Source organism: Peromyscus maniculatus, chromosome 5 (genome assembly GCF_049852395.1).
Source record: "Peromyscus maniculatus bairdii isolate BWxNUB_F1_BW_parent chromosome 5, HU_Pman_BW_mat_3.1, whole genome shotgun sequence".
Classification (NCBI taxonomy): Eukaryota; Metazoa; Chordata; class Mammalia; order Rodentia; family Cricetidae; genus Peromyscus; species Peromyscus maniculatus.
Genome location: NC_134856.1, coordinates 5,782,011 through 5,797,741, shown reverse-complemented (window position 1 = coordinate 5,797,741; position 15,731 = coordinate 5,782,011).

The window sequence follows — 15,731 nt, the reverse complement described above, 5'->3', positions numbered from 1 at the left end:
CTTTTCCTTTAAAACAGAAACTCTTACCAAAGTCTTTCTTGTGTTTTCCCTCAGTACTCTAGAATATATTGTAAAGTTACAATAGTTTAAACAAGAACAGAAATACATGCATATACCATAACAAGAATAACTCTCAATTTGCATCAGCACTGTACCGCAGACAAGAAACTGTTGGTGACATTCCATTCTTGGAGCCAGACCTTGATCAGGTTTTAGCCCCAGGGCAGGTCTTGGGAGCCCCACCCAACAGCATGGAAGAGGAGGACGGGGAAAGCGTGCACCATGGAGACGAAAGATGGCTGTTAACCTCAGACCCTCAAGTACACAAGAATGGCAGACTGAAAGTGACTCCATGCCCTGGCTGGGCCCACAGACCTGTAGGCCACTCCTCAGCTGTGACCCTGGAACGGCAGTTAGTTCTCCACCAGCCCCCACACTGAGCTCTTTGAGGCTCCTGCTGGCTCCCACCAGCTCTGCCCCATGTCCACACAGGAGCCCAGCCAGAACCTGCCGGCCATATCTGGGCCCCACAGTGCTCACAGCCCGCTCTAGCACAAAGCCATGCCTAGTTCCCATGCAGCCAAGCCTCTACTCCACAGCTTTTTGAGCGATCTGGGACCCTGAACCTGCTGCATCTAGACCCCTTGATGCCCACGGGCTGTCTAGCCCTCTCAGCAGTGCCCTGGGTCCCGGAAGTAGCAGCTGTGCAGCTGCTGCCTGCCGGATTCATTGCAAGCTTTCTGCTGCCTGCTGCCTGTGCTCTGGTCAGAGAGAGCAAGGAAGCAATGTTAGGTTAGTCTGTGCCAGTTCAACCACTGAAGGGGTCTCCATCCCTTTGGCTGGCAATCCGGCCCACCAGTCCCAATGCATACACAAGCTCAGGTATAAAACATTCACACATGTGGCCACAGTTCTCACACATTTATACATTTATGAAGGTATAACAAATAACACTGACGAACAAGATAGGCAGACAAAAAGGAAGAACAAGGGCCCTACAGATGGTCCAGGCAGATGAGAGTCCAGAGAGGGAGCCTCGATAATGCCAAAGACCTACGGATGGGACAGGGACAATTCAACAGAGTCTCCTGATCCCCAGACGGACCCCTCACAGGTGTCCAAACAGATGGACCCCTCACGGGCATCCTAACAGACGGACCCCTCTCGGGCGTCCTATGATGGGGGGACCTGTGGGGACCCCCGAGTCCTGATGAGGGGTTGGAACGTCTTCCAACTCCTCCAGGGTCACCTTACAGGCGTGTCCGCCAAGGTGAGCTTGTCAGATTCAACCGCCGGCTTCGGATAAGAAAATGAAAGTAAAAGGAAAGCAAAGACAAGAAAATGGAGCGCTCTTACCGATCGGTGCAGATGGATCGGTGCAGATGGACCTGTGGAGCTCTTAGGGGTCCCAGCGGGGGATCTCTGGGGATCCCGGATGAGTCCCCAAATGTTGTGCCCAGATCTTGACCCCCAGAGAGACCACCAAAGACGAGCATGCCGGAATGCAAAAGCAAGGTTTTAATTCTGGATATCCAAAAGCAATACAAGCCTAGGCAAGGACTTTGTCCAATACATCCAACACAGTGGAGGCTGGAGGAAGTGCCCACCTGTCTGCAAGCTCAGTTTTTAAAGGGAAAAGTCACAAGGTTACATCATTTAGGGGTGCTAGTATGGATACAATTCTGATTGGCTCGCTTCTAGGGACTTCTAGAAATTACTCCTAAGGGATGGTTGCCTGCCACCATTTCTCATTGGCTGCCATCAGGTGGGGGCATTTCTGTGGTCAGTTACCCTGGAAACCAGGGAGAGGACATTCCATAGTCTGGCAGGCATTACCTCGTGACTATCTTGTGATTCTGTACTTTTACACTTCCTGGTTTCTGGAATCTGAACTGACTGGTTCCAGTAACTAATGGCCTATTCCCAAAAGGAGAAATCTTAGGCCTTAATTTTAGGGTGAAAGCATTTTGGTCTTATTTCTAAGATGGCTCATTTTGGTCTCACAAGTTTAAGCCCCAAGTTAAAAATTCTGTGACTTGCACAGTAGCACATTGACCCAGAGGAGCCTGAAACTGAACTCTAAAATGACAACTGCTGATGAAAGACCCAGGGCCAAATCAAGAAATGCCACAATAGCCATAGAAGCAAAAGCCCGCCAATTTGCTAATATAAACCTGAGCCTTTGTTTAAATAAAGGAGCATGCTTACAATCTCCAGGAGCTTGTGTCATTGTCTCCGCATCTTCTCACCTCCTTCCCTCCAGGGTACCCAGGTCGGTACAGCCAGAACAGCTACATTTCTGGTGCCCAAACATGTATGGACCCCTTCTGTGGCTTGCTCTGGTGGTTTTTCTTTCTCTTTTGCTGGCGATTCTGCTACCCAGACCCAAACCTAGTTTGGGTGATCTGACGATCTGACTTGCCTTCAGCTGTTTTCAGTGAGTGTTTCCCACCCCAAGAGGTGAGTATTGGTATTGGTGTCTCTGTCTCTCTCTGTCTCTCTGTCTCTCTGTCTCTCTGTCTCTCTGTCTCTCTCTCTATCTCCTCTCTCCCCTCTGTCTCTCTCTGTCTCGGTCTCTGTCTGTCTCTGTCTCTCTGTCTCTTCCTCTTCTCATTCCTTTCCCCTCACTCATCTTTAGGGCACATCCTGTTTACTTTCAATCATCCCAGTGTTTCCACATAAGGGCTGTCCACCCAGGAATTGGAATCAAGAACTGACCACTGACCACCACCCCCCCAACAGTGTTTTCTCTCTGGAGACACCGTGTGGGCATACAGCTATGACCTAGGGAACCGTGGAAGGCGCCCACAAAGCACATACTCGAACAAGCCTTTTCTCTCATTCCTGGCCATAGACCTCTCCAGGACCTTCCACAACTCTGAACCAACTGAAGTCTCTTGCCCAGGGCTGCTCTCCAGGAGAGACTGAAGACCTCTCAGTTAGCTACAAGGGTCCCCACAGCCCTGAAGGGCATAGTCAAAAGCCTTTAGTCTTTATTCTTCAATTTGCATGGGCATCAGTTAAAAGCCATTAGGGCAGTGGCCTGTCTCTTAAACTCATGGTAAATGTGGAACCAAAATAAGACCAAAATGCTCTCACCCCAAAACTAAAGGCCTAAGACTGCTCCTTTTAGCTACAGGCCATAAGTTACTGGAACAGGCCAGAAGTTACTGAGACCAGTCAGTTCAGATTCCAGAAACCAGGAAGTGTAAAAGTACAGAGCCACAAGATAGTCACGAGGTAATGCCTGCCAGACTATGGAATGTCCTCTCCCTGGTTTCCAGGGTAACTGACCACAGAAATGCCCCCACCTGAGGGCAGCCAATGAGAAATGGTGGCGGGCAACCACTCCCTTAGAAGTAATTTCTAGAAGTCCCTAGAAGCGAGCCAATCAGAATTGTACCCGTACTAGCACCCCTAAATGATGTAACCTTGTGACTTTTCCCTTTAAAAACTGAGCTTGCAGACAGGTGGGTGCTTCCTCCAGCCTCCACTGCATTGGATGTATTGGACGAAGTCCCTGCCTAGGCTTGTATTGCTTTTGGATATCCAGAATTAAACCTTGCCTTTGCATTCCGGCATGCTCGTCTTTGGTGGTCTCTCTGGGGGTCACGATCTGGGCACAACATTTGGGGGCTCGTCCGGGATCCCCAGAGACCCCCCCCCGCCGGGACACTTAAGAGCTCCGGAGGTCCATCTGCACCGATCGGTAAGAGCGCTCCATTTTCTTGTCTTTGCTTTCCTTTTCATTTTCTTATCCGAAGCCGGCGGTTGAATCTGACAGGCTCACCTTGGCGGACGTGCCTGTAAGGTGACCCTGGAGGAGTTGGAAGACGTTCCAACCCCTCATCAGGACTCGGGGGTCCCCACAGGTCCCCCCGTCATAGGACGCCCGAGAGGGGTCCGTCTGTTAGGATGCCCGTGAGGGGTCCGTCTGGGGATCAGGAGATGCCCATGAGGGGTCCGTCTGTTTGGATCCATCTGGGGATCGGGAGACTCTGTTGAATTGTCCCTGTCCCATCTGTAGATCTTTGGCATTATCGAGGCTCCCTCTCCGGACTCTTGTCTGCCTGGACCATCTGTAGGGCCCTTGTTCTTCCTTTTTGTCTGCCTATCTTGTTCGTCAGTGTGATTTGTTAAATGTGTGAGAACTGTGGCCACATGTGTGAGTGTTTTATGCCTGAGCTTGTATGTGCATTGGGACTTGTGGGCCGATTGCCAGCCGAAGCACAGACTAACCTAACATTGCTTTTCTTGCTCTCTCTGACCAGAGCACAGGCAGCAGGCAGCAGAAAGCTTGCAATGAGTCCAGCAGGCAGCGGCTGCACAGCTGCTACTTCGGGGACCCAGGGCCCCACTGAGAGGGCTAGGCGGCCTGTGAGCATCACGGGGCCTAGATGCAGTGGGTCCGGGGGCCCCAGCTCGCTCAAAAAGCTGTGGAGTAGAGGCTTGGCTGCGTGGGAACTAGGCATGGCTTTGTGCTAGAGCGGGCTGTGAACACTGTGGGGCTCAGATATGGCCTGCAGGTTCTGGCTGGGCTCCTGTGTGGACATGGGGCAGAGCTGGCAGGAGCCAGCAGGAGCCTCAAGGAGCTCAGTGTGGGGGCTGGTGGAGAACTAACTGCCCCTCCAGGGTCACAGCTGAGGAGTGGCCTACAGGTCTGTGGGCCCAGCCAGGGTGTGGAGTCACTTTCAGTCTGTCATTCTCGTGTTCTTGAAAATCTGAGGTTAACAGCAATCCTTTGTCTCCATGGTGCATGCTTCCCCCCACCTGCTTTCCCTGTCCTCCTCTTCCATGCTGTTGGGTGGGGCTCCCAAGACCTGCCCTGGCGCTAAAACCTGATCAAGGTCTGGCTCCAAGAATGGAATGTCACCAACAGTTTCTTGTCTGCGGTACAGTGCTGATGCAAATTGAGAGTTATTCTTGTTATGGTATATGCATGTATTTCTGTTCTTGTTTAAACTATTGTAACTTTACAATATATTCTAGAGTACTGAGGAAAATCACAAGAAGGATTTTGGTAAGAGTTTCTGTTTTAAAAGAAAAGAAAAAGTGGAATTTGTCTGGAGTAAATGTCTGAGGGATCAAAGGAATGAACTGAGGGTACATGGAAGGTTGTAGAAGGTCAGAAGGGATGTGATGTAAACTGTTTGTTATGGTTTCTTATACTTGCAAATACTGAATTTGAAAGTTAATTCTTATTGGTTTTCATCTTAAAAATGGCTAATGATTCTGCAAACTGCTTATGTGTGTATGTGTACAGGTATGTGACTTGAAAATGTAAGCAAGCTTTAACTGTATGTATGTATGTGTGTAACTTGGATCCAACTGTGTGTATGTGTGCAAGTAATTATTGTTTAGAAAAACGAGTTTTAAACAGCAACCACGTGGCTCCCTCTGTAGCGGTAACGCCCGCATTACCAATAACCATTCACCATGTCTGAGCGAAGGGCTGCGGATTAAAAAAATAGAGACAAGAGACAACGGGTCATTCATACGACTGGATGTCGAATGCCGTTTATTGAAAGAGGGAAGAAACCTTAAATACATACAGGCTTACAGCACAAATGGAGGAACCCCCGGAGGGCAGAAGTTCGCTGTCAATGGTCTACATTCCAGACTCAATGTTCTACAATCTAGCATCTAATAAATAGTTAACGCCCAAAATGCAGGATACACAACAAGGAACTTCCCTCAAGCATTCAGAAGGGTGGATACCGGCAGGGAATCTGAATAGGGAGGACACAAGGAACTTCCCTTAAGCATTCAGAAGGGTGGATACCGGCAGGGAATCCGAATAGGGAGGACATCTGATCAAGGTCAAGCAAGCAAGGCTGCAGCCACTCCCAGTCGGGGGCCAGGGCCCATGGCGCCCACATCCCTCCATCTTGGCTGGTGACCTCATGGGCAGCCATGTGGCTGGCAGCCATCTTTTACTAAGGTTATAAAGATCTACTCGGGTTAACACCTAATACTTATGTCTTTATCAAGTGTTCAACAACAAGTTTCTAGAGAATTTAAATAGATGGCAACATATGTTTATTTGATTAATATTAAAGCTGCACATCAATGCTTTTATTCACAGGAATATACCTTGCTCTGGCAGCCAAACTTTGCAACATAAAGGAATTATAAGAAACAGCTGAGGTTTGCAAATGTATGGCAGGACTAGAGTTCCAAAAAGAGTCTAGTTGCAATGGTGGAAGACATTTGAGAGATCTCAGTCTTTTAAGAACAGTTTTTATAGTTAAAAACCAATGGCTTAAAAAATGTTTCTTCTTACCCAAGGTACGTTCAGGCTTAAGAATGTTGTATAATGATATTTTGTTTTGGTTTCTTTATTGAACCTGTATTTGATGCTAGAAGACCTTCAACTTAAAAGCATTGTTTTTAGGCTACTTTTGTAGATTGTTAGAGAACATAAATAATCAGTCATAAGTAATCAAGTTTTTTAATTGTAGTCAGGGTAAGTAAGTACTGATGTAAGTTTACTCATTTACTCAGTCTCTTGCATATGTTTTTAGGGTTGAGCTTGAAACAAGTAATTAGAAACAAAGTTTGTCTATTCAGATATACCTGGACAGCCCTCATACTTCAGAGATCTGCAGAATGTTGATCTAAAAGCTTACTATATCAGACAGGCTTCTAGATCCTAGCAGTGATCCAAGGTCTCCAAAGAAGATTACGTACGAGGCACCACAACATCTCTGCCTAAAATATGACAACGCTGACCACAGGGCAAGATGCCCCAATGCAACGCCTGCCGCCAGGACCCAGCCCAGACTGTGGACAAGCAGTAGGACACTGGAATTGATTGCACCCTTTTTCGTGATCAAGGTCAGTCTTCCATGTCCCGATTCCACAGGAAAAATACTCTGCCTTATGGACCTGATGGCGGAAGAAGATTGATGCTGTTCTGACTGGTGCCTCCAACGCTATGGAGACCTGGGTAGGGATTGATCCCTGTAATTTATAGGATTGGAAGCTTCTTGGTCTGCACTCAGATATAGTTTATCCTTCTCAGATTTCTGATAGTACTGATGGCTGGGCTAGCTCTAACTTTGTCAGCATGGCAGCATCAACCAGATCCTTGTGCAAGGCCATAGCTAGCTCCTTAGCTCACTTTTAGGAAAATGTTCTAAGTCATAAAGGTTCAGATATGAGTCTAAAATGAGATATGTTTCAGATTACTCTCCTGTTCTATGGTTCAGAGCTTAACATTTAGGAGCCCTGATGAGCTGGTAGAGCAATGACTACTTACTGTTCAGTCACAAGCTCAACATTTTGGATTTGTTTTAGATGTCATCTAAATATGTCTAAATATAAACCTAAAAGTGCCTCTCACCAGACCAAAAATCTCTGTCCAATTTATACCTGGCTTTCTGGACAGAAGGAAAATGCACAAGCTTTTAACCCAAATCTGTAGTTCTTGTTGGGACTCAAAGGTATGAGTCCACTTCTGCTGTTTTATAAGATACCCATTACCTGCTTTTTTTACAATATGGATTTCAGTATATATTGGTAATACTAATGAATCTAAAACTTTTATGTCATTTTGTAAGTAGGCCTCAAAGGATCAAAAGAGCCATAAAAACCTAGACCCATTTCAGAGAGGTTGAAAGGACCCCAGATAAGTATTCCTGAAGATGGTATTTTTCCTCTCTCCTGGTCTTGGAACTACTGCTTTTCCCATTACTAAGGGTATGGACCTAAGGGTTCCAAATAAGTTCATAAATTTAAACTTCTGTTCCTAGTTTAAATTTGTCTCAACAGATTTCCATTTGGCTGGCAGTCACCTCCAGGTTTCAGTTGCTGACTCCACTGCTCCAGACTAAAAGGCCTAAAACTAAAGGCCAAAACTAAAGGCCTAAGACTGCTCCTTTTAGCTACAGGCCATAAGTTACTGGAACAGGCCAGAAGTTACTGAGACCAGTCAGTTCAGATTCCAGAAACCAGGAAGTGTAAAAGTACAGAGCCACAAGATAGTCACGAGGTAATGCCTGCCAGACTATGGAATGTCCTCTCCCTGGTTTCCAGGGTAACTGACCACAGAAATGCCCCCACCTGAGGGCAGCCAATGAGAAATGGTGGCGGGCAACCACTCCCTTAGAAGTAATTTCTAGAAGTCCCTAGAAGCGAGCCAATCAGAATTGTACCTGTACTAGCACCCCTAAATGATGTAACCTTGTGACTTTTCCCTTTAAAAACTGAGCTTGCAGACAGGTGGGTGCTTCCTCCAGCCTCCACTGCGTTGGATGTATTGGACAAAGTCCCTGCCTAGGCTTGTATTGCTTTTGGATATCCAGAATTAAACCTTGCTTTTGCATTCCGGCATGCTTGTCTTTGGTGGTCTCTCTGGGGGTCACGATCTGGGCACAACAGTAAATATTCTGGCTACTCTCCCACAGGAATCTCCTGCTCTCTCCCTGGAGAGTGGGGAACTTTCCTCTTGCAGGACACTTGTTCGCTTTAATTTCATTGTCCAACTGTCTGTCTTCCCCTGCAATTCCCACCCATGCCCCAACAGCCACTGCCAGTTCCCATCATCGCCTGCCCTGCCTTTCAGGCTTTTAAATAGCCTGCAGTCTCTGCCCACCATCCAGGGTCTCAACACAGTGCAGCCCAGAGGGCAGCAGATTGGCTGACTGCAGCCTGACTGTGCAAGTACAGACCAGCACCCCATCTGAGCCCAGACTGCTTCCCTGCTATCCTTGGGCAGCAGTGGCCTCACTTCCAGCATGTGCCCCCCAGGCTTGCTCAATATTCCAACTTCCCTGGCAAAGTTACAAAATCCACAGACTCCCCCCGACCTCCCTGGCACCATTACCCTTCTGTGCTGGTGACTAAGGTAGCCAGAAGGGAGGCAGGGCAGCCGGAGACCTGCATGCTCTCAGTCTCAGAGAACTCCCTGGCTGTGGTGGCAAGCAGGAGAGAGAAGGCACCTGGATCCTGGGCTCCTGCTGACAGCCACCACAAGCATCAGACCCTGAGTACACCTAAGCACTCCCAGGAGAGTGCACTTTTACCCTAGCCCCTTTCACAGATAATGAGTAACTTCCCTTCTTCCAAAAAGGAGCCTCAGATGTTGGCACTTAAAGCTCTTTTACAGACAAGAGATATTCTTGTCAAACGCTCTTATATGCGGTGGTATTTTATTTGTGCTGAAATGTGGTGGTATTTTATTTGTGCTTTAATAAATAAAGCTTGCCTGGAAATCAGAGGAAAAAGGCCAGCCATTATCAATAAACAAAGAAGTCAGGCAGTGGTAGCACACACCCTTAATTCTATCACTTAGCAGGCAGGATCTTTGTGTGTTCAAGGCCACACTGGAAACAGAGCCAGGTGTGGTGACACACACCTTAATTCCAATGCTAGTTAACCATGGAGGTCTGGAGGTCTGTACATACAGACAGAAAGTGACAGAGCTGTGTAGGAAGAGGAAGTGATGTAGCTGAACAGCGCGAATCAGATGAAGTAGCTCGCATTTGGAAGCTGCAGAGTTGGTGAGGTAAGGTTGGCTGGTGTCTTTCCCTATTTCTCTGATCTCTCTGAGGCTTTTACCTCTATATTTGGCCCAGTGCTTTTATTTAATAAGACCATTTAGAAATTCATCTACACTCTGTCAGAAAAATGGAAAGATCTCCCATGCTCATGGATAGGCAGGAATAACATAGTAAAAATGGCAATTTTACCAAAAGTAATCTATAGAATTCAATGCAATCCCCATCAAAATACCAACACAATTCTTCACAGACCTGGAAAGAATAATACTCAACTTCATATGGAAAAAAAAAACCCAGGATAGCCAAAAGAATCCTGTACAATAAAACAACCTCTGGAGGCATCACGATCCCTGACTTCAAGCTCTACTATAGAGCTACGGTAATAAAAACAGCTTGGTATTGGCATAAAAACCGACATGTGGACCAATGGAATCGAATTGAAGACCCTGACATTAATCTGCACACCTATGAACATATAATTTTTTGACAAAGAAGCCAAAAGGGTACAATGGAAAAAAGAAAGCATCTTCAACAAATGGTGCTGGCATAACTGGATATCAACATGTAGAAGGCTGCAAATAGATCCATATCTATCACCGTGCATAAAACTTAAGTCCAAGTGGATCAAGGACCTCAACATAAATCCAGCTACTCTGAACCTGCTAGAAGGCAAAGTAGGAAGTAGTCTTGAATGCATTGGCATAGGAGATCACTTCCTAAACATAACACCAGTAGCACAGACACTGAGAGAAACAATCAATCAATGGGACCTCTTGAAACTGTGAAGCTTTTGTAGAGCAAAGGATATGGTCAACAAGGCAAAGCGACAGCCTACAGAATGGGAAAAGGTCTTCACCAACCCCACATTTGACAGAGTACTGATATCCAGAATATATAAGGAACTCAAGAAATTAGACATCAAAATGCCTAACAGTCTAATTAAGAAATGGGCTATAGAACTAAACAGAGAATTCTCAACAGAGGAAACTCTAATGGCTGAAGACATTTAAGGATGTTCAACATCCCTAATTATCAGGGAAATGCAAATCAAACAACTCTGAGATACCACCTTATGCCTGTCAGAATGGCTAAGATCAAAAACACTGAAGACACCTTATGCTGGAGAGGATGTGGAGCTAGGGGAACTCTCCTCCACTGCTGGTGGGAATGCAAGCTTGTACAACCACTTTGGAATTCAATATGACACTTTCTTAGAAAATTGGGAATCAATCTCCCCCAAGATCCAGCTATACCACTCTTGGGCATATACCCAAGGAATGCTCTATCATACCACAAGAGCACTTGCTCAGCTATGTTCATATCAGCATTGTTTGTAATAGCCAGAACCTGGAAACAACCTATATGCCCTTCAACTGAAGAATGGATAAATAAAATGTGGTACATATACACAATGGAGTACTACTTACTCATCAGAGAAAAACAATGACATCATGAGGTTTGCAGGCAAATGAATGGATCTAGAAAAAAATCATCCTGAGTGAGGTAACCCAGACTCAGAAAGATAAACATGGTATGTACTCACTCATAGGAGGATCCTAGATGTGGAACAAGGATGACTGGACTGCTACCCACATCACCAGGGAGGCTACCTGGAAAACAGGACCCCAAGAAAGACACGGGGATCGCCCAATGAAGGAGAAATGGATGAGATCTACATGAACAGCCTGGGCATGAGTGGGGGTAATGAAGGGTGAAGGTCGAGGGAAAGAGAGCTTGGGGGAGCGGGAGATCCCAGCTGGATCAAGAACAGAGAGGGAGAACAAGGAATAGGAGACCACGGTAAATGAAGACCACATGAGAATAGGAAGAAGCAAAGTGCTAGAGAGGCCCACAGAAATCCACAAAGATACCCCCACAATAGACTACTGTCAATGGTCAAGAGTCAGCTCGAACTGACCTACTCTGATGATGGGATGGCCAAACACCCTAATTGTTGTGCTAGGAACCCCATCCAATGACTGACTGATCTGGATGCAGAAATCCACGGCTAGGCCCCGGGTGGAGCTCCGGGAATCCAATTAGCGAGAAAGAGGAGGGTTTATATGAGTGAGAATTGTAGAAACCAAGGTTGGATAAAGCACAGGGACAAATAGCCAAACGAATGGAAACACATGAACTATGAAGCAGTGACTGAGGGGCCCCCAACTGGATCAGGCCCTCTGAATAGGTGAGACAGCTGATTGGCTTGATCTGTTTGGGAGGCATCCAGGCAGTGGTACCAGGTCCTGTGCTCATTGCATGAGTTGGCTGTTTGAAACCTGGGGCTTATGCAGGGTCGCTTGGCTCCGCCTGGGAGGAGGGGACTGGACCTGCCTGGACTGAGTCTACCAGGTTGATCTCAGTCCTGGGGGAGGCTTTGCCCTGGAGGAGGTGGGAACTGGGGGGTGGGGTGGGGGTAAGGTGAGGGGGACGGGAGGGGAGGGGGGAGGGGGGGAGGGAGGGGGAACAAGGGAATCAGTGGCTGATATGTAGAACTGAATTGTATTGTAAAATAAAAAAAATCTCTATCAAAAAAAAAAAAAAAAAAAAAAGAAAAGAAATTCATCTACACTCACCTGATCAGTTTTGGGGCTGAAGCCTCTGCTATAGTGTCCTGGATATCTCCTGAGAACATCTGGGATCCCTCATTATGGATGGAGTTCTTTTTTTTTTTTTTTTTTTTTTTTTTTTAACCAGGAAAAGGGAGGTTCAAGAAGGGAAGAACACTCATGTGGTGTTTGTAGCCATACTACTGGGTATTGTTGCCTGTATAAAATCAGGTACTATGGATGATGTTCTTAGAGCTTTTAATGACCACTGTAAGACACAGAAGATGAATTCCCTCTCACTTGATTTCCCACCTCCATATGTAGGGCCAGATTCAGAGGATGAGGACAACCCTCCAAAGAAACTTCCTATACAATCCCCTCCCACCTCACTTCCTACAGAGGGAACTCCCTATCTTTGGGCAGAACTCCCTTCATCTTCACACTCTGAAGAGCCTCACTGTGACTCCTTTAAGGCAAAACCCCCTTCAGTAATTGAAGCTTGTCCCTCTCCTCTTATGACTAATCCCGCCCAGTACCTGAGCCCCTTATGTAAGCCCCAACAATTAAATATCACTCTACTAACCCTTTTGCCTTTCTAGTCAATGTGGGACCTAATGCAGCCAACCAGCCCTGGGTGCCCACCCCTCTTATGGATCTGTCCTTGATTCATAAAGTCACTAATGAATTGAGTCCTGACTCGCCATATTTTGAGCAAGTCTTATTACAATGGGTAATGCACCTTCAAACCTATTATGATTGATATCATTTGATGAAAGCTGTGCTTGAGCCTGCCATTTTTCTTAATTGGCAGGCAGCTTATGATGATCAAGCTGAGGCACAGGCATGCCTCAATATACAATGTAATATTGCTATATCCCTAGTCATGCTGACCGGCTGGAGCCAATATGTTAATCCCATGACTCAAGCCAAAACTGGCCTGCATGCCTATTTTCCACAGGTCTCTGAACTTGCATTTAAAGCCTTGAAATCCTGCAGTCCCCGGGATCTGACTGCCTACTTTTGTAATCTGATATAGCAGCTCAGGGAATTGTTTACTGACTTTTTTTTTATTAAGAGGTTTTTCTATTCATTTTACATATCAACCACAGATTCCCCTGCCCTCCCTCCTACCACCCCCCCAGAGAAAGGGGTGGATCCTGGCCTGACCAGGGAGATGCTCATTAAGCAATTAACATGGGAGGGGCTTAATGGCCCCACTCAGTGCAGTTGTGGTAGTGTGTAATAAATACATCCATAAATGGGTGATTGCTACTCGAGATCTTGACCCTCAGGCAGGGCCCATAGCAGCCCTTACTGCCTCTCTCAATGCACTATTAGCTTCCAAAGATAATGTTGTGGGTGATCCTCTCCCAACCCACATGACCATTCTTGTTGGGGTTGTGGTCAGTCAGATCACCTTCATAGAGACTGTCCTAAGGCTTGATCCAAGACCAAATGCTCCAAATGCCAAAAAGGGTTTCACTGGGCACATGAGTGCAGGGGCTCTCTCCAGGTTTTTTTAAATTCAAGGAGGGATGCCCTTCATCCCAGCAAATAAGAGGGGATTCCTACAAACCCAGAGTATTTTGGGCCAGTCCTTTACTCCCGCATTTGCCCATGATGACCATCTATCTGGATGGCTGAACCACCAAGGTTCTGGTAGACACTGGTGCAGACACAACTGTCATATCTACTAATGACGTCCAGGCATTTCCTCACTGGAAACTTAAAGATGGCTCTACCATCACTGGGGTGGGTGGCATTAGGCCCTCTAAAACCACCTGCCACCTAGTTCATTGGAAGGACCTAAATAGTAATAAAGGCCAACTCCACACCATCATAGCTGACATACCCCATACACTCTAGTGGCATGATCTACTGGAGAAGATGGGAGCAGTGTTTACTAATGATGACAGAGCCTTTTATGAGGACATAGTAACACATGCTGTAACAGGCCAATTAGGAAGAGTTTCTAGCCCTCACCCCCAATTCTAATGGCCACTGCCCCACATTCAGACATAAATATCCCAGAGCCCATACCATTACACTGGATATCAGAAAAGTCCATATGAGTGGATCAGTGGCCTATTATAGAACCTAAATTATCAACACTAAGAGAGTTAATTGACGAGCAACTGCTGTTAGGTCATATTGAACACTCCTGCAGAAGATTCAATACCCCCATTTTTATAATTAAGAAAAAATTAGGGAAATTCTGCCTTTTACTAGACTTGAGACAAATCAATGCACAAATGGAAAAGATGGGCTCCCCCCTACTGGGACTGCCACACCCAGGCATTATTCTGCCTGTATGGCATGTCCTTGTAATACATATTAAAGATTTTTTTCTCCATTCCATTGGCCACAGAGGACAGAGAACACTTTGCCTTTACTGTCTGAGAACCTAATATTCAGAGTCCTACCATTATCATTGGAAGATATTACCACAAGGCATGAAGAATAGCCTGGTTATCTGTCTGCTATATATTCAACAGGCTTTAAAGAGAATCTCCAGGAAAATGCTGATGATCCATTATATGGATGATATCCTGCTGGCTCATTCAGACAGGCAGAAAAGTGAGGGTTTGCTGCTCCAGTTTTAAAAGATTTGGAGGCTTTTCACCTTACGGTGGCTCCAGAAAAGATACAATCACTACCTCCCTTTACCTTTTTGGGTTATCAAATAAGCCAAATGATTCAACCTGTTAATGTTTCTATAAGCATATGGGAGTCCTACTGCCTTACAGAGCTTTAGGAACTTTGTGGCACTATCAATTGATTCAAGCAATTTCTCCTGATTCCCAATGAGGAGATAAGACAATTATTCTTCCTTTTTGAAGGACACTTTCCCACTCTGTGACCATAACATTAACAAAAGAAGCTAAGGACCTTCTTTTTAAAAAAAAGGCTGGTTAACTTGCCTATAATGCCTCTCTGGGGTGGTATGATCTTGATGCTGTTTTGTCAGTACTCATCCCTCTGGAGCAGGGATGGCATCCTGGGGATGTTATGGCAATCAAGCCCTCTAATTTGGATACACCTATCTGAGTTATATCGAATCACCTCAAATTTGATATTACCTTTGAAATAGGTATCAAGGAATGAGCAATTGCTAGTAGAATAATGGGGTCATGAGCCAGATAAAATTGTCCTACACTTCTTCCTCCAAAATAACCAGCCCATATGGGCAGATTCTCTCCCTTTTCAACAGGAGATAACAGGGTTTATGGGCAGCTTGGACAATCATTTCCCACAAGATAGAAGCCTGTCAGCCCTTTCAATCATTGAGCTGACATTGAGTCCATTTGCCAACCCCTCTAAAACCCCTCTTCCTCAAGTAGCAGTAGCTTTTATAGATGTTGCCAATAAGATCAATTTTGGCTTAATAATAACCATGCCTAATGCTAAAGAAATAACATATACCAACCTAACCCAGGTACAGTGCAGTTAGGAGAACTTTTAACAATTCTTAAGGTATTAGAGCTAAGTCAATTACATCCCATAAATATTTTCTCTGATAGTTGCTATGTGACCCAAGCATGTAAGCTGTTTCCTTTCATCAAATTAAAGACCCTCAGTGACCCCATCTCTATAACAATGAAATCAATTCAAGATCTACTAGAAAATAGAAAGCACCCCTAGTATATATCCCATATTTGATCACACTTGGGACTGCCAG